Source organism: Lontra canadensis, unplaced genomic scaffold, assembly GCF_010015895.1.
Source record: "Lontra canadensis isolate GAN:19392208 unplaced genomic scaffold, GSC_riverotter_1.0 scaffold11, whole genome shotgun sequence".
Lineage (NCBI taxonomy): Eukaryota > Metazoa > Chordata > Mammalia > Carnivora > Mustelidae > Lontra > Lontra canadensis.
In genome coordinates, this window is record NW_022631005.1 from 24332706 (window position 1) to 24356320 (window position 23615).

The 23615-nt window shown below is 36.2% G+C and overlaps 2 protein-coding genes and 1 pseudogene across 4 annotated transcripts in view; 1 reads left to right on the forward strand and 2 right to left on the reverse strand.

The window, feature by feature from the left end:
• Positions 1-7888, reverse strand: part of R3HDM1 (R3H domain containing 1) — a 209860-nt gene extending 201972 nt beyond the window's left edge. The window contains exon 1 of the mRNA XM_032856157.1: positions 7712-7888. The gene's annotated coding sequence lies outside the window, so the exon portion shown is untranslated. The remainder of the gene's footprint in view (positions 1-7711) is intronic.
• A 741-nt stretch (positions 7889-8629) lies between these two features.
• The window catches only part of ZRANB3 (zinc finger RANBP2-type containing 3), a 312440-nt gene continuing 297454 nt past the window's right edge, over positions 8630-23615 (forward strand). For 2 of the 3 annotated variants that reach the window (XM_032856166.1, XM_032856168.1), the window contains exon 1: positions 8630-8834. The gene's annotated coding sequence lies outside the window, so the exon portion shown is untranslated. Of the gene's footprint in view, positions 8865-23615 lie in introns of all 3 variants that reach the window. The other variant, XM_032856167.1, reaches the window with a different exon arrangement.
• Positions 16163-16262, reverse strand: LOC116866963 (annotated as a pseudogene).

Sequence of the window (23615 nt, forward strand, 5' to 3'; positions counted from 1 at the left end):
TTCACTGCAATAATTTCTGTATTCTATCTGACATTATATTATATATATATTTCATTTCTTTGTCTCACCCACAAGAAAATGAGATCTAGGAGGGCAAGGGTATTATCTGTTTCACAATATCAGTAGAGGGTACAAAGTTTTCAAAAAATACTTGCTGAATGAATCTACACTTTCCATGTCCTATAAAAAATCAATTCACTTTATTTAGCTTTTCAGATAAATGCAAAGTTATACCTACTACTCTAATGATATAGAGTTTAAGTGGCAAGGTTTTTTTTTTTTTTTAGAACATCATGTATGATTTGGTTCAGTATTATAGAATCATTAAAGATTTGGAGTCATTTATACTTCAATTTTATTAATTATAACAGGGAAAATACATGCTAAAGAACCACTCTTTAATTTAAGGCAGAGGGCTTTTTTTTTTTTTTTTTTATTTCTTTGCAGTTTCCTTCATTCTACAACATTAGTAGCAGGACTGGGGTGAGTGACAAATGGTCTTAAAGGAGGCACCAATTTTACTCCCTCATTTCTGATAAATTTTTTTACTTTCTTTGTGGACCCTTCTCTTTCCTTCTTAACATGATTTGTAGCTAAAAGGAATAATAAAAGACATATGAATAAAGCTCCACTCTTAAGTAAATACCACCACAATGAACCAAATTTACATAAAGGTTACAACCTTGCTGTGGTATGTAAACATTAGGTGGAAAAAAATTAGCTAATCCCATACAATAGACAGAGGTGGACGAGTATAAATGAAACAGAACAAGAATCATTTCTTTGGTGGTTTCTGTATATCCCAAACTTTACATACATGATCTTGTTCCCTCCCTTCAAAGTATGGTGTCATTATCCCCATTATACAGATGAAGAAACAGATTGAAAGGCTAAGTTACTTGCTCAAAAGTCACATCAGTTGTTGAGTGGCAGATTTGTGGTATTTAATCAAATCTTTGAGTTTCCAAACATATTGCTTTCCACTGGAGAAGCTGTTTTCAAAGTGTGGTTCAAGGACCACTGCCGATCAAGATCCTTTCAAAGAGTCCATGAGGTCCCTTACTTTTCTTCTAAATATTTGTATGTGGCCAAATTGCCTTATTATTTCAACCAAAATCAAATGTCCTATCAGAGTGAATGCAAAAGCAGAGTGAATGCATAAAAACCAGCTATCTTCTGATAAGTCAGATATTAAGAAGAAACATAGACATAAAACAATCCCATTCTTGCTATTTTTTAATTCTGCAAAGTCATTTTTCATAAAAATGTAGTATTTATATTAACATGCAATGAGTTTATTATTCTTTTTAAATGAATCATTACACGTTAAAGAAATTTTCTCATATAATACTGTTGAATATAGTAATACTTCCCAAATTGCAAAACTGACCTACGTGTTTGACACAATCTCTATCAAAAATTCAAGCTGGCTTTCTGGCAAGCTGATCTTAAACTACATAAAGAAATCAAAGGGACTCAGAATAGCCAAAACAATCCTGAAAATGAGCAAAGCTGGAGGTCTCACAAGTCCCAATTTCAAAACTTGTTACAAAGTTACATAATCAAACAGCATGGTACTACCAGTCTAGTGATAGACCTATAAATCAATGTAATAGCATTTAGAGTTGAGAAATAACCTCTTACATTTATGGTCCACAAAAGAGCCAAGACAATTCAATAGGAAAAGAACAGTGTTTTCAACAAATGGTGTGGAGATAAAAATGATATCCACAGGGACGCCTGGGTGGCTCAGGTGGTTAAGTGGCTGCCTTCGGCTCAGGTCATGATCCCAGCGTCTTGGGATCGAGTCCGGCATTGGGCTCCTTGCTCAGCCGGGAGCCTGCTTCTCCCTCTGCCTCTGCCTGCCACTCTGTCTGCCTGTGCTCACTCTAAGAAATAAATAAATAAAATCTTTAAAAAAAAAAAAAAGATATCCACATGTAAAAAAATGAATTTGGACCTCCTACCTCATACCATACACAAAAATTAACTCCAAATGGATCAAGGTCATCTGTATCACAAAAAAGTATCCTCCCCAAGTTGGTGGTCTATACTTTTATTTTTGACCTCCTTACGTTACTCTCCAATTGCTTTAGAACATTTAGTACTTTTGTATTAAAAAGTGTAGGGTCATACAGTAATTAGAGTAACTTAATAAGCACTTATATCACTTTCTTTCCCCAAATGATTTCTTATTTGCTGATTCTGTATGCCTATACAAGAAGATAACATCTTTTATTTTATCTTACAGATAATCAATAGGTTTAATATATAAATATCTGGTTAAATAATGAATGTATCACCTCTTGATAAAAATCCTTCTATTGCAACTGGAAAATGAACAATATAGATAACTAATGTCAGATTCTTTTTAGTTTATACAAGAAAGGGTTGAAAAGTGAAAGGGCAGCAAGCCTTTATAAAAGGAGAATGATGAAAGAATTGGCATTTGGGGAAACAAGGCTTATAAAATGAAAACAGAAATTGCACCTTGGATATGTTTGATGTAGAGGTATTTCTGTTGTGTTTCAGATGCATGTGAACTTGGTAAAACTAACACAAATGAACAATATAAAATGTATGAAAGGTATATTGAAGGTATTTGCTTAAAATTATACTTTTTTCAATACTATCCAGGAACATATATATAAGTATCAGAGTTTTTTTGCTGAACTTTCTATTTTTCAAACAATTATACATTCATAGGCAGTTGCAAAAATAGTATAGAAAGCTCCCATGTACTCGTCACTCAATTTCCCCCAATGACAATGTAAATATAGTTCAGCATCTAAAGCAGGGATTGGCATTGATATACGACCTTATTTAGAGTTTGCCAGTTTTACACATATTCATTTGTCTGTTTCTCTTCTTTTCCTTTTTCTTAGAGAGCAAGAGAGAGTGCACATGCACAAGTGCTCATGCGTGAATGGGGTGGAGAAGCAGAGGGAGAATCTTAAGCAGGTTCCATGCCCAGTGCAGAGCCTGACTCAAGGCTCCATCTTACCACCCTGAGTTCATGACCTGAGCCAAAATCCAGAGTCGGACACTTAGTCAAAAGAGCCACCTAAGAGCTCCATTTGTCTGTGTTTCTATGCAATGTAGATTTAGGGAACCACCATACAATCAAGATACAGAAACGTTCCAGTACTACAAAGATCCCTCATACTTCCCCTCTCTAGTTACAACCATCCTGCTTCCTCAAACCCCATCTCTAATGCCTGGAAACCACTAATCTGCGCTCTAGCTCATAATTTGCCATTTTGAGAATGTTATATAAATGAGACCACATGGTTCTCCCATTTTAAAACTTTTTTTTTCATTTCGTCTATTACTTTAAGATCCACATAAGTTGCTTTATCAATGTTTTCTTCCTTTTTATTGCTGCATAGTAGTCCATGGTATGGATATAGAATGGTTTAACCATTCGCTCAAGGAAGGGATTTGGGTTGTTTCCAGCAAAAAGATACTATTTTTAAACATAGCAATTCTGTAATAAGCATCTGTCCCAAGAGCACTTTAAAAACGAGGGCCTTGTGTTCATTTAAGTCCTTGCTTTGCATACATTTACAGTTTTATCCCCACAACATTAGACCTCTCTTTTGTAATTCCATAGCTTCTCTCTCTACTGAGAAACAAGGCATCAAGGTAAATCTGCAGTTAAACTTCCAACTCAGACTTTAAGGTGATGTACCGGTTATGGAATTTCTTTCAAGCAGAAGAAAGGTTAGTGAAGTTAACTGTACAACTAGCTCACAAAACTAATTTTTATGTCATTGATAAATATAAAGTTGGGAGAAGTCAAATCACAGTACTTTAAATAAACTCTTTGGCAAGACGATATCAAATTATGCCCTTCAAGAAGAAAGGTCAAGAATAAGAACATATGTAACTTACTTCCCATACTTAATTTCTTTTTGAGAGAAAGTACTTTTAAGGAGTTATAGATGAAAACACTAGTCAAGAAGGCAATAAGAATAATCATTTAAACATGCTATATGGTTTAGTATTTATGAAATAAGAAGGCACAAGAGAAGTGGGCTTACATGTAGAATTTTTTTTTTTTTTTAAGTTACAAATCTACAATTCAGGAGACAAAGAGAAAAACAAAGATCTTAAGTACAGGCTTTCAAAACCATGGGGGAAAAATTTAAGTTAATAGGCACATGTAGAGACTAAGAAGGTAAGAAGAGGTAAAAATTTCAAGGATAAAATCTGAGAAAAAACCAAACTTTTGGAAAATAAGACACAGAACTAGAATCTAGCCAGGATTAAATAACTCATCTCTTGTTTCAACCATCACCCAATGACTAATTGAATTAAATTCTGGAAAAGATACACATGCTTACATCTTATCAGGTACAAACAAATTTACTTAATTTATATAACGTATCCTTATTTGGAAAGCAAAGTTAACTTAATAAAATTTTGTTTGATTTTATGATTTTATTCTTTGCACATGTCTGTATTACTAATAAACATTATGAGACTTCACAGGATCAGATGCAAGACTATTTTACCTTTCTAAGAAAATACTCTATTACGCTACGACAAAACTGACAGGCTCCTTATGTATCTTAGTTATCTTAAATTATAAATAATAAGTTATCATCAATGCATAGAGGTATGACTACAAAGAAATAGAGTCTATGATTTGGAGCTACAAGAGCCATTTGAAAAACAGACTGCTATTTGTAGCCACAACTCTTTGACACACAGACTGTCAGAGTATTTACAATAGATCATGGAAGTGTTAATAGTGAAGTTTTCTAATTCAAATAGCAACAATGTATTATAAACCCATCAAGTCTCAAGTGCTTATTATTGTAACATTTTCAAGAAGAGAGAAAATAAAATCTTTATCAACTCTCAGTGTTTCTCTGTTTCTGCAGAATTAAAAATTAACATTAATTTAAATGTGTATAATTAAGTATGCTAAAGTGCCAGTACTAAAAAAATCTCTTTTATTATTTGGAAAGGCCCGGCACTGCATTTTTTCTGCATAATTTTTGAAAAAGTTTATTTCAATTTTATAAAATATTCTGCTGCTGCCACTTAACGCTCCCCAAAAGAGCATCCAATTGTACTGGGTTCATTCGCCATTCAACATAAGGTACAGCTGCCTTGAACCCTGGCCAGGCCTTACTGTCAGGAGACTTTGTAATAAAACTTTTCATGTTAAACTTTAATTTGTCTACCAGGACAAACTCAAAAGACACTATTATGTGTGAAGACCAATACATTTTCCAAAGTGCCGGAAAAGAGAAAGGAACAGTGTGTCTGGGATGTTGTTTCATAGAAAAGAAAAACTCAAGTACTGATATATACTGAGAATTAAAAACAGCAACAAAACTGCAGTCAGCCTATGGCCATAATGAATTCAAATGACTCACTTAATCTTAACTCTGTATTAAAGAGTTGCCTGTCAGTAGCCTGATAGCACAGTGAATATGCATTGCAAACAATCTAAACCTTGAAACACCTATCAGCTAAGTAAAATTCAAAAGATTTTATAATAATTTATGATTAAAACAATTTACTACATCCTTTTATTCCAAATAATTCATCTGAAATATATTCTAAACATAGGGATTTTAACACAAAAATTAAAAAACCTTCTATAAAATCAACAACTCTTCAGTATCTGATTTCCAGTTTGTCACATACCTTTTACTTTGAAAATGGCTAGCGGCAAACTGCAAGAATTTAAGTCCCTATATAAATGAAAACTCCCATAGTACTCCTCTACCATAAAAGAGCAAGTTCTGAGGCTGCAACATGTGCATGTAAATAAACTCATTCTCTTAAGATGCATTAAGTTAATATTTAATAATGCATACTATGCATTAAACACAATAGTAGGAGCTTTATACATTTCATCTCTAATCCTCACAACTCCAAGTGTTAAGTGCTATCATCCCAATTTTATACCTGAGACTGAGGCTCACAGAAGGTCCACAGCTAATAAGACAATGTAAAAGCCTCCTATTCATCAGCCTTTTCTGTATATAAAGTATATGAGATCTGAAAGTATTAATTCTATATCAATTAACCAACAAGTTTTAGAAAATGCTGATACATGAAAAAAATATATATATGTATACATATAATACATACATACCAGTGCTTTGTAGGGAGCTGAGCAAATTTACCTTTCAGGGTTATGTTTCTTTTTTTTTTTTTTAGCACACATTGACATTTCTTCCAGATCCTGAATCTAGGATCTATGTAATTCTGTATGCAAGTGTATGAGTTATGGAAATATGTAAGATCATTAAGGCAAACAGGGTCTCCTTAGACCCTGAAGAAATGGTCTAACACATAGGCAAACTGATTATTTCTTCAGAACCCAAGTTTACACTGGTAACAAGTTAAGCCTCAGAAGTGGGCCTAAAATTTTACCTTTGATATTGTCATGTTTACTACAAATTACAGAATACATTATTTAAGGACATACTCGTGCCAAAACAAAACAAAACAAAAACAAAACCCCAAAACCAACCCCACACGGGTGTGAAAAGATGAGCACCTAATGTGTGAGGAAAAAACATTCGTTCTCAAATATGCCAGATTTTATTAAGCTGATGTATGTCCAGCTACTCTAGGTACACTGGTAACCAACTATATTAAATATTACATAGATCTTACTCTTTCAAATATTACAACTCGGTTAGCTTCCAGTTAGACTTTAACCACCTTTTAATTACTCAAAAGTTCTTCTAATCAATGACATCTAAGCTAATAGCAAACGGTTTCTTCAGAATTACAATTATGCAAACTACAACCATGGATACTTAGATCTATACACATCTATTTCCTGGGACATCATATTAGAAAAATCATCTGCTATTTACTAAGCCTTACTTTTACTTAACTTGCTATCCAGGACAATTACACACGGGACAAGATAGCCTCAACAATTTGTTCCTACATAAAAGCAAGCTCAAAAAGAGAAGCACTCTCCTCTGCACCTAGTAACAAAAAAGAGAACCAAAAAACTTCAAAAACACAGGTTTGAGCCTAAGGCTCAACCCTAAGATGTGTAAATCTGACCCCTGGGGTCGGTGGCAGTGACAGTCATTCAACTTTCTTTTCAATAATCCCATTGTGCTTTTTCTGGTACAACAGGCAAGACATGCCTACATTTCACCAACCGGTCGGAACGCCTTATTTCCTTTCTAAAAATTCTCCCGGTGCAAGGCGGGGGGCCGAGGCGTGGGGTGGGCCAGGGAGCCCGAGGCACCGGCGCCAGCCACCCGAGAGAGCAGAACCACGCACGGCACCCGCTCCTGGAAGGCCTGCTGTGCCTGGTTCCCGAGTCCCTGGGGCTGCAAAGGCAGCAAGCAGCAGCCATGGCAGGGACTCGGGAACCTTTCCCCTGTCTCCTCCGCTAGGCCTCGAGGGGTTTGCTTTTCACATGGCCCCCGGGTGGGGGCGGTGGGCACAAGGTAGTGGATGCAGCTGCAGCCGCTGCGGCGGGCCAGGCGAGCAGGGCTCCCTCGGAAGCCGACCTCCTGGCGGGCTGGCAGCAGCAGCACCTCGGCGGGGGCCTGGCTGGAGCGCCGATGGTTCGGTGGGGAAGGCCACCTTCTCATACACATCTTTCCCCTGCCTGCCTCCTTCTCCGTTAGCGCTACCGGTTGGCGGGCGGGGGAGGGGAGCGAGGCGCGTTATTCCCGGGGAGCTGGAGGGGGGAGGGGAGGGCATCTCTTACCCGCGTTACTGAGGAGGAGGAGGAGGAGGAGGAGGCGGCTGGAGCGCGGCGCGGCGGGGCGACGGCGGGGCTGGGTGGGTGCAAATAAGAGTCTTACGAAAGGGAATTAACCCCATCACCAGCCCGGACACCGGCTCCAGCGGCAGCCGCGGCTGGCAGAATCCCGCCCCTTCCCACCACGCACTAACCCCGCCTCTTCGTTCTCTTTGAGGGACAGTCCACAAATCATAGGTTATACATCCTCCGAGTGACATGAGGATCATCCAATCATACCTGAACAAACGGCCTTTTCTCCACCCCTTTATCTCCTCCTGGGCCGCGGCAGAGCCGTGCCAAGTCTTCCTCCACCCTCAAGGGAAAAAGAACCAATCGGTGATAAGTAACCGCCCTTGAACGACGCAAAGGACAACCAATGGCAAAACTAACAGGACAGCCATTTTGCCCACTTGTAAAAAGGCACCTTTTCCCACGAGTTGGGAACCTGAGGTGGAGGAGTTCTGTGGAGTTTTTAATGACCTGGAAATATTGGAAAGACAGCCATACTTCTTCAGGGATTACTTATAGAGCTTTCTTGGAGTTAATGAACATTTTTATTCAACATGTGGGGGGAAGTGAGGAATGCTGCTTAAGGGATTGGCTCCTCCCTTTAGCGGTAACGGGTTCTAAGCCGAACACCTGGTTTCTCCTGCTTCAGGGGGGGGAAGGCGGGGTTATTGCTCTGTTCGGCCTGCAGGGGACTACATTTCCCAATCTGCTTTGCCCCAGCCTCTGTCCTTGCCTGCTTTTTCTTCCTTTAGGGCCTGACGGGAATTGTAGTTCCTGGGAGATACCCATGGCACTTCGTTGGCCAATGACAGGGAACAGACTTAAATGATTTGGAGTTTGGGGCGGGGAACCGGTTGCTAGTGAGTGGCGAATCCTTTTCGACACCCTAACAGAAGACGGAGGCATAAAAGAGAGGGGTAGTCAGAGAAGAGTTTTCTCAGAACGCCGCAGGGGTTTTAGATTTCTGGTATTTGAACTCTGTTACTTTCAGAGCGTCCGGTTGAAGTCACTTCCGCCTTGGGGCGGACGCAAGCCAAATCTGTGGCGGGAGTTGGAGATTCGGCAGCGAATACACCAGGTGTGGTTTTTGGAGTGGCGTGGCGGGCAAGTCAGTTTCTAGAGAGAGAGAGAGTCGAACGGCATGTAATTGTGTTTTAAGAAAGAGTGGGTGAAATGGGATGGCGGTAGTTCCTAAGTCCAGAATGCCATTCTCCGCCCCTAGTCTTCAACCCGAGAGTCCCATTTTTATCGTTTGACTTGCTCACTATTAGATTGCACCCATGTATTCATGGAAGCTGCCTTTAATGTTTTTAGCCGCTTTGGTCCTTGGAGTATGGCTTCAGGTTATCTGTTTGACTAAAAATAGGCTTAGAAGTTCTGAAATAACAACTCCCTCGTATACAAACACACTATTAAAGACTGGTTGGAAGGAGATAAGCTACGGAAAGGTACAGGATTAGTACTCAAAAATGGTCCATAACCATTTCTTCTCCCCACCCCCACCCCAGTAAAGCATCAGTGTTGTGGGACCAACAGTCAAAGAATTATCTTTTTTTTTTTAGTAATTTTTTATTTTAACTAAAGTTTTTCAACATATAGTATTAGTTTCAGGTGTACGATATAGCTCTTGTTTTCTTAATGCAGTTGGGATTTTCAGTATAATTTTGCAGTGTAGTTTTCTATAGATATTTATTTTTTTGTTTTTGTTGTGTCCTGAGTTCTTCAAGTTAAGGAATAGTAAATATGGCCATCAGTTTATTGAGTGTTTCCTCAGCTAGGAATGATGTTAAGTGCTTTAAGTACATTGTTTTTTTTGGGGGGGGGCAATCTGCAAGTATTGTTATGTGACATTTAGTTGAAGAAATTGGTGTTCAAGTGACCTTCATGAAGACTTTAAGGCCTTGATCAGTAAATTTGGGAGCTGAGATTCATATCCAAATCTTATTTCTGATCTCTTAATCACTACTCATCTTGCCTCTCAAATATTTATTAATTCCCCAATATGTGCTATAGACACATAAGGAGAGAGAAATGTAAAATTCCATTCTAGAAATCTGGAACAAATGGTGGCAGTCACTAATTCTGGTGTATCCTCTGTCATTTGAATAATATGTACTCATTGTATTTAAAAACAAGAAAAATATGAAAAAGGGGGTCATCTGTAATACTGTTATCCAGAGATAATACCATTAAATTTGGGTGAATATCCTTACAAACCTATTACAGGTATAGACATTTGCATGAATGCTATCATACTACCTTTTCTGTGAACTTTTTTTTTTTTTTAAATTCAGCAATGGGCTGTGGATATGACTGGATATATGTTAATATCATTTTAAAATTAACATTTTTGATTGCTGTCTGGTATTCGTTGTATGTCTCTAACATAATCAAGTCCTACTTGATGGATATTTACATTTTTTTATGAACTTTATTTGATTGTGGTAAAAAAACATAAAATTTACAATCTTAACCATTTTTAAGTGTATAGTACAGTATTGTCAAGTGTATGTACTTTGTCATTAAATAGATATATGGGACTTTTTCATCTTGTAAAACTGAAACTGTACTTTTTGTACAACTCCTCTTTTTCCCCTCCCACAGCCCTTGGCATCTACCGTTTTACTTTTTTTTAAGAGTTCACACACTTGAGGTATCTTGTATTGGTGGACTCATGCAGTATTGGTCCTTCTTTGACTGGCTTATTTGACTTACCATTGTACCCTCAAGGTTCAACAGTGTTGTAGCATATGACTGGATTTCCCTTTTCAAAGCTGAATAATATTCCTGTGTGTGTGTGTGTGTGTGTGTGTGTGTGTGTATTTTATTTATCCGTTCCTCTGCCAATAGACATTTAGATTGCTTCTACCTCTTAGCTATTGTGAATAATGCTGCACTCAACATGGGTGTGCACATAAGTCTTCAAGATCCTGTTTTCATTTCTTTTGGATATATGCCCAGAAGTGGGATTGTTGGGTTAGTTAACTTTTAAAAAGAATGCCCTTGTGAACAAATCTTTATATGCTTGTCTGATTATCCTGTAAATCTGACTTTTTAGAATTAGGTTATTTAACCACAATTACTTTATAATTCCTGAATTGCTCTTCAGAAAAGTTGTGCCCATTTTCTTTCTTACTAACAGTGTTTGCGAGCACCCACTTCCCGTCTTTTATTCCATCCAATCTGATTGCAAAAGTGATTCTTCATTATTTTGTTTGTAATTGAATTCTGTTGATGTTGAGGATTTTTTATATGTGTAGTGTCCATTGTTTAATCTCTTTTAAGTAGCTTGTTATTGGTTATGATAATCCCTTAATAATTTTAAAGGAATTACTTCTTAGGTTTTTTAACTCTCATGTATTTTGTAAGCATTGACTCTCATTTTGAAATTTGTCTTTTTAACTTTTAATGCTGTTTTTCCATGAAATAATTCTAATTATTTTACTTTTGAAATCTTTTTCTTTTAAAGTTTCTAGTTTATTTGTGATACTTAGAAAAGCATTTGTGATGCTTATAAGTTAGATAATAAAAATATGTATATATAATTTAAAATTTGTTCTTACATTTAATTTTACAATTTATACATACTTGATTTTGCTTGGACTCTGGTTTTTTTTTGTTTTTTTCTTTTTCTTTTTTCCATTGTTCTGTCTTTGACTGGAACTCTACACATTATCTTAATTTCTCTAACTTTAAACTATGTTTGGATATCAAGTAGGTAAAGTGTGGTTCTATTCTTCTTTTTAGGTATTTTCTTATTGTTCCCATATTTTCTTGTATTTTTTTAGGTGGATTTTGGTACCATTCTGCCAAATTAAAAGTACATCTTGGTACATCTATATTTTAATAAAGTATAAGTTTAATATTTATATAGATACTGAATGCTGCTTAGTGACAAGTATTTAATTTCATATTAGTAATACAGAATTTTTCAGATACAGTCAAGACTCAATGGGGCTCTCTGCTTTGTGAAAACATTTTTATATTGCAGAATTAGATCAAAAAGTTTATAGTTTAAGAGCATTTCCAATTTTTAAAAAATTATATGATCACTTTTTATTACAAAGGGGCTTGCATTTTACATGTTGTTTCCAGTAGAAGCTGATGACTTCTGCATGCTTATTTTTTAAAAAAGATTTTATTTATGTATTTATTTGAAAGAGAGAGAGGGAGAAAACATTAGATGGGGCCAGGGGTGGGGGTGGAGGGTGGGAAGAGGGAGACGCAGACTCCTTCCTGAACAGTTAGCCTCATGCGGGGCTTGATCCTAGGACTCCAGGATCATAAACTGAGCCAAAGGCCGACACTTAGCCACCGAGGTGCCCCTTCTGCATGCTTGTTATAATAACTATCCCTCTGTACGTCATAGCCTTCTCTGAGTACTTCAAACTTAACATGTCCCCTAAGCCTGTTCTTCTCATTTGTTTATTTGGTCAAGAAATATTTGTTGAGCACCTACTAAGAGAAGTACTGGCTAATAATCAAGAAAATGGGCTCCAGGCTGCCTAGGTTTGATTATGGGTTCTGCCATGTACTTGTTGGGTGACCTAGTGCAGATTAGTTAACAATCTGTCCCTTTAGTTTTCTTATCTATAAAATTGAGATAAGAGAACACCTACCTCCCAGGTTATTGTGAGGATTAAATGACTTCATACACATAAAACACAAAGTAGTGCCTGGCATATAGTAAATGTGTAGTAGTTCTGTAAATATTGTTTATTGACCTGGCTGATGCTGGCATGCTGAAGTAAAATGGTAAACAAGACAGTTAGTGGTCCTTGATTTTATGATGACATTCGAATAGGAGGGAAAGACAAAATTCAAGTAAATAGATAAAAGGAATTGCTAATTATAATAAGTGCTTTAAGGAAACCAACTGATATTAAGGATAATGTCAGGGAGTCCATTTGGGAGCTATTGCAGTATTCCAGTAGAGCAGTGATAGCTTGGGATGGCAATGGACCTGGAAAGAAATGGATGCATTTGAGATATGCCTTAGAAATAATTAGTAATGAATGGATTTAATTTGGTGGCTAAAGGAAAGGGAGAAATCAAGAGTGAACCCACGTCACTGGTTTGAGTAACTTGCATGGTTGTACTATTACTGAGAGATTGCACAGGGAGCACACGGGTTTGGTAGAGAAATAAGACTTTGGTTTTGGACATTTAGGCTAGAAATGTCTGTGAGACATCCACAATGTCAGGTAGGTATTTTCTTGTTATTCCCATATTTTCTTGTATTTTTTTCTTCAGGATTTTTCCTGAAGTCATCAGGATGACTTCATCAGTCATTTGAAGTCATCAGCTTCTACTGGAAACGACATGTATAGGTGTCTTAAGTGAAGAAATTATAAATTGTATTACCTTGGCTATTTGTGGTATACTTCTAAAAGATTGTCCCCATCCTCACATCTGTTTTTCCATATTTGACAAGGTAATTTTTGTAAACTAATGGCCTCTTTAAAGTCTAAGAAAGGCTCAAGTTTCTTACAGGATAAAGTCCAGTTTTCACATGGCAAATGAGAACCTCCCTGACCTAGCCTATTATTACTTCTTCACCACTTGTCACAAGAATCGTATTTTTTAGCTATACTAAACTGCTTAGGATTTTCTGAAACTTAGTGCTTTTGCAAATAAGGCTTCTTTCTCTCTGGAATATCCTTATCTTGATTGTTCATCTGCAAACTCTGCTCTTCCTTTAAGTTTCAACTGATGAGTTTCATCAGTATTTAATTTAAATAGGGGTGCCTGGATGGCTCAGTTGGTTAGTTGTCTGATACTTTATTTCGACTCAGGTCATTATCTGTGTCCTGGGATAGAGCCCCATGTGGGGCTCTGCACCCATTCTGCTTGGGATTCTCTTTCCCTCTTCTTCTGCCCCTCCCCCGTGTGCCTGTGCCCACTTGCTGTCAAATAAAAAAATAATTTAATATGAGGCCTCTTATATATCAAGCATTTTTTTTCTCATAAGTGAAGCCTTCTTTGATTGCTTGCTACCTTACACAGAGCAAACACTTCCAATATTATATAGTATTCCTATATATACTTCTTTCATAGCACTTATTACATTGTGTTCCAATTATTTGTTTATAACTCTTATTTCTGCCCTAGATTGGGCTAAGATATGAGGCTGCAATGGTGCAAATTCATCTTCGTATACATGGTATTTTCTGCAATGCCTGGTATATAATGGGTGCTCAAAAAGTATTTGTTGAATGAGTAATTTTTAGAGGCACTGTTGTATAATGGCAAAAACTCAGACTTAAAATTAGAACAATCACAGTTTCAGGTTTAATATAACCAGCTGCCAACTGGTAAGAAATTATTTCACATCAGTTTTCCTGAACCTCAATTTTCTTGACCTTAATGTGAGGATAATAATACTTTGTGAGTTGTTTTGAGAATTACAAGAGATTTTTAAAAATGTCCTCACAGAGAGGTCACTTAATAAGTGGGAGGTATTTTATCATTATTTTGAAAACTGTTGTTTATAGAATGAAAGGTTCTAGTGTCCTTGCTTTTAGAGTAATTAGATATTAGATATGGTGGTTCTTAAAGTCCCATAAATGATTTTTTTAATAATTCTGTAATTCTGTAATTTACTGAAATTAACCCATTATCATTTTAGGAAATTCAGTTTTATTGACCAAAAAAAAGTTATTTCCATTTACTTAATTTAGCTTAACTGACAACTTTTAAATAAAGCTACATCAGATATAAACGTAAAAAAGAATGTATGATATTATCAAAGCATTGAGTGTTTTAACATGTAACATAGGTACATTTTCAAGCCTTGATCAGATCTGAAGGGTTCCTGTGATTGAATATCTGACTTTGTACATAATCACTTGAAAATACTTGAGTGGATAAGTAGACCTCTTCATTGACTACCTTTTGAAACTTATAACAATAAACTTTGTTTTTGTGTGTGTGTGTGTGAATTTGTGGTTTCTGGAATCCGTGTACTTTAAAGCAGAGCTGTCCAGTAGACCTCCATATTAACCACTTGCATGAACTGGCACTTTTTCAAGCCAAATTTGTATCTCCAATAAGGAACTTGGAATTATTTATGTTATTACGTGGTTACTTAGCTAGTTGGTAGAGGTATTTACTGAGGTTCCTGGCTTCTAGTCCTTTTCCCTTGCCTCTGTCCACCTGCCTGCTATTATTAGTGTGATGGGAGGAGAGGAGAAGTGAGTAATCCTATGTTTTATCATAGCTCCTCCAAGATTTGTTAAGGCATTTCATTGTCACAGCATTTACTCGTTGTATCTATGTAGCCAAATTGCTGTCCTACTGGGAACAATTTCCACTGATCAGTTTGTTTGATTAGGATGAATTTAAGAAATTTAGTTATCTGAATTAACTGAATTTGATCTTAAATTCAACAGAAGATTTGATTGATATTCTGTAGTAGGAAGAATTTTCCATATGTAGACATCCTTTCTATCTTTGAACTCTCTAGGGTGTTCTAATAACCTAATATCCTAATAGGGAGCCTTAATTTGTATTCAATATACAACCCTCTCTCTAATCTTAATCATTTTATAAACTGCATTCCCAATTTCCCTGCTATAACTTGAATTTGATTTACTGTCTTTTTATCTACTTAGGGTGATTTCTGCATTTGAATGTATAGCCCAATTGACATAACATGCTAGTTTCTTAGTTCCTAGACTGCTGTGTCTCCTGTGAATTTGATTTCCACATTAGTTCAGCCATGCACTCCTATGGTCCTACTTTATACTTATACATCTCTATGAACTACTCTACCTCCAGACTCTCTAATCATGGTACCCCTGTCCTTTGAAACTTCAAAGTAACAAATAATACTGAGTGCTTGGTGCCAGGCACTGCTCTAGGTGCATGGAATACACCAGGAAACAAAAGAGATAAGAATTTCTGTCCTTTTGGAGTTTATACACTAGTGGCGAAAGACCAACTAAAATTCTACACGAGGAAACTAAATCATATAGTGTCTCACAAAGTGATAAGTGCTGTCAAAGAAACTGTAGGGTAAGGAAGAGATAATAAGGAGTTGCAATTCTTGTTGGTTTTTGTTTTTAAAATTTTAAACTTTTTTTTTTTTTTAAGATTTTATTTACTTATTTGACAGAGATCACAAGTAGGCAGAGAGGCAGGCAGAGAGAGAGGAGGGGAAGCAGGCTCCCTGCTGAGCAGAGAGTGGGATGCGGGGCTGGATCCCAGGACGCTGGGATCATGACCTGAGCAGAAGGCAGAGGCTTTAACCCATTGAGTCATCTAGGTGCCCCTAAAATTTTAAACTTTTATTCTGAAGTAGTTTAAGACATACGAAAAGTCACAAGAATAGTGCCAAGAACTTCCATATGCCCTTGACCCAGAATCACATATTGTTGCTACATTTACTTTAAAATTCTTTCTCTGAAAAATATGTAACACTTCCTGAATTTGTGTGTCATCGTTGTGCATAGGCCATGCTAATCTCTGTATTGTTCCAATTTTAGTATATGTGCTGCTGAAGCAAGTGCAAAAGTTGAAATTTTAAACAAGATAGTCAAGTTTTCATTGAAAATTTGACATTTCAGAAAAGACTTTTCAAGGAATCAAGAGAAGTAGCCATGCAGATAATTGGGGGAAGAGTGGACAAGCAGGTGGACCAGCTAGTGCAGAGTCCAAAGCAGGAACACGTAAGGACATCATTGTGACAGAGAAGAAAAAGTGAGAAGGGATGGTAATAGAAGTGGGAGCAGATTGTAGAAGGGCTTATAAACCATTAATAGAGCTTTTATCTGAGTAAAACTGGAAACTGCTGAGAAGTTCTGGGGAATGTTAGGATCAGATTTACCTTTTCAAAATATCTCAGTGACTGCTACATTGAGAGGAGAATGTAGGGAGGGAAGTAGAGGCTGAGATACCAGATTCTTGAAGAAATTCAGACTAGCAGTGATAGTGGCTCAAATCAGGTGAATGGATTTAGAGGTAGTAGGAAATGGTGGGATTCTGGGTATATTTTGAATGTAACAGGAGTTGCTAATGTATCGGATATGCAGGATGAGAGAGAACTGAGGGGAGTGAAGGAATTGGTATGGCCAACTGGAAGGATGAGATGGGGAAGATTGTGGATGGAATAGGATTTGAGAGAAAGATCTAGAGTTCAGTTTTAGTTGTGTTAAGTTTGAGATGCCCATTAGACTGCAAGGTAGAGATGTTTGGTTAGGTATTTGAGTCTGAAGTTCAGGAGAGGCTGATCTCTCTCTATAAATGTGGGAGTAATTGGCAGAGGTAATATTTAAAGCCATGAAAATAATGATATCTCTAAAGGATAGAACAAAAGTTACTAAGAACTGAGCCCTGGTACACTCTAATCTTAAGTGGGCAGGGAGATGAGGAAGAACCAGCACAAGTGTAGACAGAGCAGGAATGACTGTTGAAGTAGGATAGAAACTGTGGGGATGTGGTGTTTTAGAATCTAAATGAAACACATGGTTTAATGAGGAAGGAACAATTTACTGATAGGTCCAGTAAAATGAAGACTAAGAATTCCTACCTGCTCTCTGCCTTTTACTCCAAATTAGGCCCTTTGTATATCCTTTTCATCTGGTTATTGTGTACTCTGTATGTCTCAGCTTTGATGTATATATCTCTTAGAAAGCTTTCCAAATCTCCAGATGTGGAAACTGAATTTCTGTTACATGCTTCCTTAACAGTTGGTACTTTCCCTGTAGTATTTCTTCAAAACTACATCTATTTTTTTTAAATTATTATGTTTGCAGAGGCTAGTGCAGTGTCTGCTCCATCTCATACCCAAATATATTTTTGCTGAATGCATGAAAGAATGAAATTTAGGAATAAAATTCATTAGATAATTACTTATTTTTTAATCGAAATTCTTTTCAGGACAAATATTTTGACTGTTTAAAACAGATATTTTAACTGATTTAGCTCTGAAGCAGAGGTGGTGCATTCCTGTGTTGAAAAGGAAGAAAAGACCCAGATATATGATTTAGCTGTCACTGGCTACATGATCTTAGAGTATTATCTTTGTAGACATCATTCTTCCGCACTTTGAGATCCATTGCTATGTGTTTTCCCATTTTTTAAAATTATACTTTTTATTTTGAAATCATTGTGAATTCATATAGTGTTGTGAGAGGTAATGCAAAGAGATCCTGCATATGCTTTACCCGGTTTTCCTCAATGGCAACATCTTAAAAAACTATAATACACGATCACAACCTGGAGATTGATGTAATTAAGATAGAGAACAGTTGCATCCCACAGAGATATCTCCTGTTGCCTTTTTATAGCAACCATCTCTTCTGTCCCTCTCCACCTTCACCCCTGACAACCTCAGGTGGCCCTATTAGTTTGTTTGATTTTTGCTTGTGTTTTAATTCTTCGGATGAAGATTTACTTCTTTTTAGGCTTCGTCGCCATACAAGCTTACATTTGAATCTGGCTTTCTCACCCACTATGTCATAATTTCCTCATTAGTGAAGAAAAATCAGTACTTGTTTCATAAAATTCTTAGAGGATTAAATGAGACAGTATGTGTTTAAGTTCTTGGCACAGAGAAGACACTATTATAAGATAAGCACTCCAAAAATATCAGTTTTTTCTCCACCTTCAGAACTAATACCTACTTTTAAAAGCTGATGTTCATGTTGTTTTAGCCACATGTCACATAATCTCAAGAGTATTTGTATTATAATCAGTTCCAATCTATTAACAGGGTTATCACTTCTTTGTTTTAGGTCTTGTTTAATTTTACTAAATATCTCTTAAAAATTTTTCTATTTACAGTTCAAATTTCTTTTTATTAGGTTTATGTCTAAAATTTCAATTTTTTAAAAAAGATTTTATTTATTTATTTGACAGACAGAGATCACAAGTAGGCAGAGAGGCAGGCAGAGAGAGAGAGAGAGGGAAGCAGGCTCCCTGCTGAGCAGAGAACCTGATGTGGGGCTCTATCCCAGGACCCTGGGATCATGACCTGAGCTGAAGGCAGAGGCTTTAACTCACTAAGCCACCCACGTGACCCTAAAATTTGAATTTTTGATGCTCTTAAGAATCAAAAAAATTGAGAATAAAAAAAAATTAAATTTTTTTCCTGCTTTTTGCCTATATAGAGGAACACAGTTGACTCTGTATATTGATTATTCATTATGTATTCATTAATCTTACTAAATTTGCTTATAAACCTATTAGTTATGTATAAATTGTTTTTATCCTGTGTACATAATCCTGCTATATCATCTGTTATATTTTAAGTTTTTTATTTTATATTTTTAACTGAGGTAGAGTTGACACACACATAATGTTACCTTGATTTTGGGCATACAGTATAATGATTTGTCAAGTCTATACATTATGCTATGCTCACCACCAGTGTAGCTGCCACCTGTCATCATGCAACTTTAATTATAATACCGTTGACTATATTCCTTATGCTATATCTTTTCCCTATGACTTACTTGTTCCATAACTAGAAACTTGTATCTCCCACTCTCCTTCACCCATTTTGCTCATGCATCCCTCCCACTTTCGCCACTATATCCATAGCTGTGTTCTATTTCTGGGCCTGTTTTTGCTCTTTGTTTGCTTTTTGTTTACTCATTTGTTTTGTTTTTTTAGGTTCCACATATAAGTGAAATCATATAGTATTTGTCTTTTTTTGTCTGACTTATTTCATTTAGTGTAATACCCTTTTGGTCTATCCATGTTGTTGCAAATGGCAAGATATCATCCTTTTTTATGGCTGAATAATAGTCCATTGTAGGTATACCCCAACTTGTTTATTCATTTATTTAATGAGGGACACTTGGATTTCTTCCTTTGGCTATTGTAAGTAATGATGCAGTAAACATAGGGTGCATATATCTTTTTGAGTTAGTGTTTTTGTTTTCTTTGGGAAAATACCCACTAGAGGAATTGCTGGATCATATGGTAATTCTATTTTTAATTTTTTGAGGAACCTTCATACTGTTTCTCACAGTGGCTGCAGCAGTTGCAATAGTATGTGAGGGTTCCTTTTTCTCCACATCCTTGCCACTGATTGTTATTTCTTATTTTTCTTAATTCTAGGTATTCTGACAAGATTAAGGTGATAACTCATTGTAGTTTTGATCTGCATTTCCCTGATGATTAGTGATGTTGGACATCTTTTCATGTGTCTGTTGCCCATCTGTATGTTTTCTTTAGAAAAATATCTATTCAGATCCTCTGCCCATTTTTAATCGTATTTATTTGTTCTTTATGGTGTTGTATACGTTCTTTATATATTTTGGTTATTAATGCCTTACCATATATATCATTTGCAGATATCTTTTCCCATTCATTAGGTTGCCTTTTCATTTTGTGGATGGTTTCCTTCCCTTTTTATTTTGTTACAGTCCCAATAGTTTATTTTTGCTTTTGTTTCTCTGGCCTGAGGAGACGTATCTAGAAAAATGTTGCAAAAGCAAAGTCAAAGAAATTACTGCCCATATTTTCTTCTAGGAGTGTTATGGTTTCATGTCTCACATTTAGGTCTTTAATTCATTTTGAGTTTATTTCTGTGTATGATGTGAGAAAGGGATCCAGTTTCATTATTTTGCATGTAGCTATCTAGAAGTCCCAGCACCATTTATTGAAGAGTCTGTCTTTTCCTTATTATATATGGTCGCCTCTTTTGTCATACATTAGTTGACCATAAAAGCATGGGTTTATTTCTGGACTCTCTTTTCTGTGCTGGTGATCTATGTGTCTTGTTTTTTTTTGCCAGTACTATACTATTTGGATTACTGTAGCTTTGTACTATATCTTGAAATCTGGGACGGTCATACCTTTTTCTTTCTCATGATTGCTTTGGCTGTTCAGGGTCTTTGTGGTTCCATACAAGTTTTAGGGTTACTTGTTGTAATTCTGTGAAAAATGCCATTGCATTAGGGATTGTATTGAATCTGTAGATTGCTTGGGATAGTTAGCACATTTTAACAGTATTCTTCTAGTGCATGAGCATGGAGTGTCTTTCTGTTTGTGTCGTATTTAATTTTCAGAGTAAGTCTTTGATCTTTGTGGTTAAGTTTATTTCTAGGTATTTTATTCTTTTTACTGGGATTGTAAATGGATTTGTTTTTTAATTTTTCTTTCTGCTTTTTTGTTATTAGTGTATAGAAATGCAACTGATGTATGTATATTAATTTTGTATCCTTCAACTTTACGGAATTCATGTATTACTATTAATAGTTTAATGTGGAGTCTTTAAAGTTTTCTTTTTACTTGAAAGATTTTATTTATTAGAGAGAGAGAGAGCGTGTGCGCATGGGCTTGGGGAAGAGCAGAGGGAAAGGAAGAAGGACAAGCAGACTCCCTGCTGAGTTCTGACCCCCGCCCCCCATTGCAATACTCAGTCCCAGGACCTGAGATGATGACCTGAGCTGAAGTCAAACGCTTAACCGACTGAGCCACCCAGATACCCCTGGAGTCTTTAGAATTTTCTATCAGGTCATCTACAAAGAGTGACAGATTAATTTCTTCCTTAGTAATCAGGATACCTTTTATTTCTTTTTCTTGTGTGATTGCTCTGGCTAGAATTTCCAGTATTATGTTGAATAAAAGTGGAGAGAGTAGACATGCTTGTCTTGTTTCTGATCTTGAAGGTAAAGCTCTTTGTTTTTCACTGCTGAGTATGATTTTAGCTGTGGATTTTTCATATATGTTTATTATGTTTAGGTATGTTCCCTATAAATCTAATTTGATAGTTTTTGTAATGAACAGATGGTGAATTTTGTCAAATGCTTTTTCTGCATCTACTGAGATGATCAAATGATTTTTATCCTTAATTTTATTGATTGTGGCATATCATGTTAATTGATTTGCTAATACTGAACGATTATTATGTTCCTGGAATAAACCCAGTTGACTGTGATGACTTATCCTTTTAATGTATTTTTTTGAATGTGGCTTGCTAATATTTTGTTGAAGACTTTTGCATCTGTGTTTGATTTTATTTTTTGGTAAGTCTAGCCAAAGGTTTTCCAATTTTGTTTACCTTTTCTTAGAACCAGTTCTTAGTTTCATTGATATTTTCTGGGTTTTTGTTTGTTTGTTTGTTTGTTTTGATTTTGGTCTCTGTTTCATTTATTTCTATTCTGATCTTTATTAATTCCTTTCTTCTACTAACTGTAAGCTTTGTTAGTTGTTCTTCTTCTAGTTCTTTTAGTTGTAAGGTTAGATTGTTTCTTTGAGATTTATGTTGTTTCTTGAGGTAGGCCTATATCACTAAAAATTTCCCCCTTAGAACTGTTTTTTCAGTTTTTTCAGTGTCCTGAAGACTTTGAACCATTGTGTTTTCATTTTCATTTGTCTCCATGTATTTTTTAATTTCATCTTTGGTTTCTTTGGTGACCATTGGCGTGTCTGAGCTTCTACCTATTTGTGTTTTTTCCAATTTTTCTTGTGATTAATTTCTAGTTTCATACTGTTGTGGTCAGAAAAGGTGCATGATATGATTTCAGTCTTCTTAAATTTATTGAGACTTGTTTTGTGGCCTGAGATGTGATCTGTCCTGGAGAATGATCCCTGTTCACTTGAAAACAATGTGTATTTTGCTGTTTGGGATCAGGTGTTCTATATATAGCTGTTAAGTCCTTCTGGTCTAATATGTCATTCAAAGATGGGTGTTTCCTTATTTATTGGTTTTCTGCTTGGATGAACTACCCATTGATAGGTAACTGAGGTGTTAAGGTATCCTACTATTATGGTATTACTGTCCATTCTCCCTTTATCCGTATTAATTTTACATGATGTGTTTTGGTGCTCCATCATGAGTGTATAGATGTTTATAATTGTTATATCCCCTTTTGAATTGTCCCCTTTATCATTATGTAGTGTCCTTTTTTTTCTCTCGTTATATTCTTAATTTTATAGTCTGTTTTGTCTGATATAAGTATTGCTCCCTGGCTTTTTTCTCACTTTGTTTGCATGGAATATCTTTTTCCTTCCTTTAACTTTCATTTTCTGTGTATTTTTAGGTCTGAAAGGAGTCTCCCTCTCTCTCTTTTAAGATTTTTATTTATTCATTTGACAGCTCAAGCAGGGGGAGTGGGAGAGGAAGAAGTAGGCTCACTGCAGGGAGCTCTATCCTAGGATTCTGGGATCTTGAGCTGAGTGGAAGGCAGATGTTTAACCAGCTGAGCCACCCAGGTGTCCCTCAAGGGAGTCTCTTATAAGCAGTATATGGATGGGTCTCTCTCTCTCTCTCTCTTTTTTTTTTTAATTTTCCACCCTCCTCTTGTCTTTTGATTATATCATTTAGTCTATTTACATTTAAAGTAATTATTTTTTTTTAAGATTTTATTTATTCATTTGACAGAGATCACAAGTAGGCAGAAAGGCAGGCAGAGAGAGAAGGGAAGCAGACTCCCTGCCACAAAGAGAGCCAGATGCGGGGCTTGATCCCAGGACTCTGGGATCATGACCGGAGCTGAAGGCAGAGGCTTTAACCCACTGAGCCACCCAGGCGCCCCCATTTTAAGTAATTATTGATAGACATGTGTCTATTGCTATTTTGTTAATTATTTTTAGTTGTTTTTGTAGGTCTTCTCTGTCCTTTTTTCTTCTCTTGCTCTCTTTCCTAGTGATTGTTTTCTGTGGTATTATACTTGGCTTTCTTTCTCTTTATTTTTTTGTGTATTTATTATAGGTGTTGTGTTTGTGGTTACCATGAGGTTCATATATAGTATTCTAATTATATAGCAGTCTGTATTAAGTTGATGGTCACTTAGGCTTGAATGCATTGGAAGTTCTAAAAGAACTTTTTACTCATCCCTTTATTTATATATGCTTTATTTATATGATCTCATATTTTACTTTTTTTTTTTTGAGAAAGAGAGCA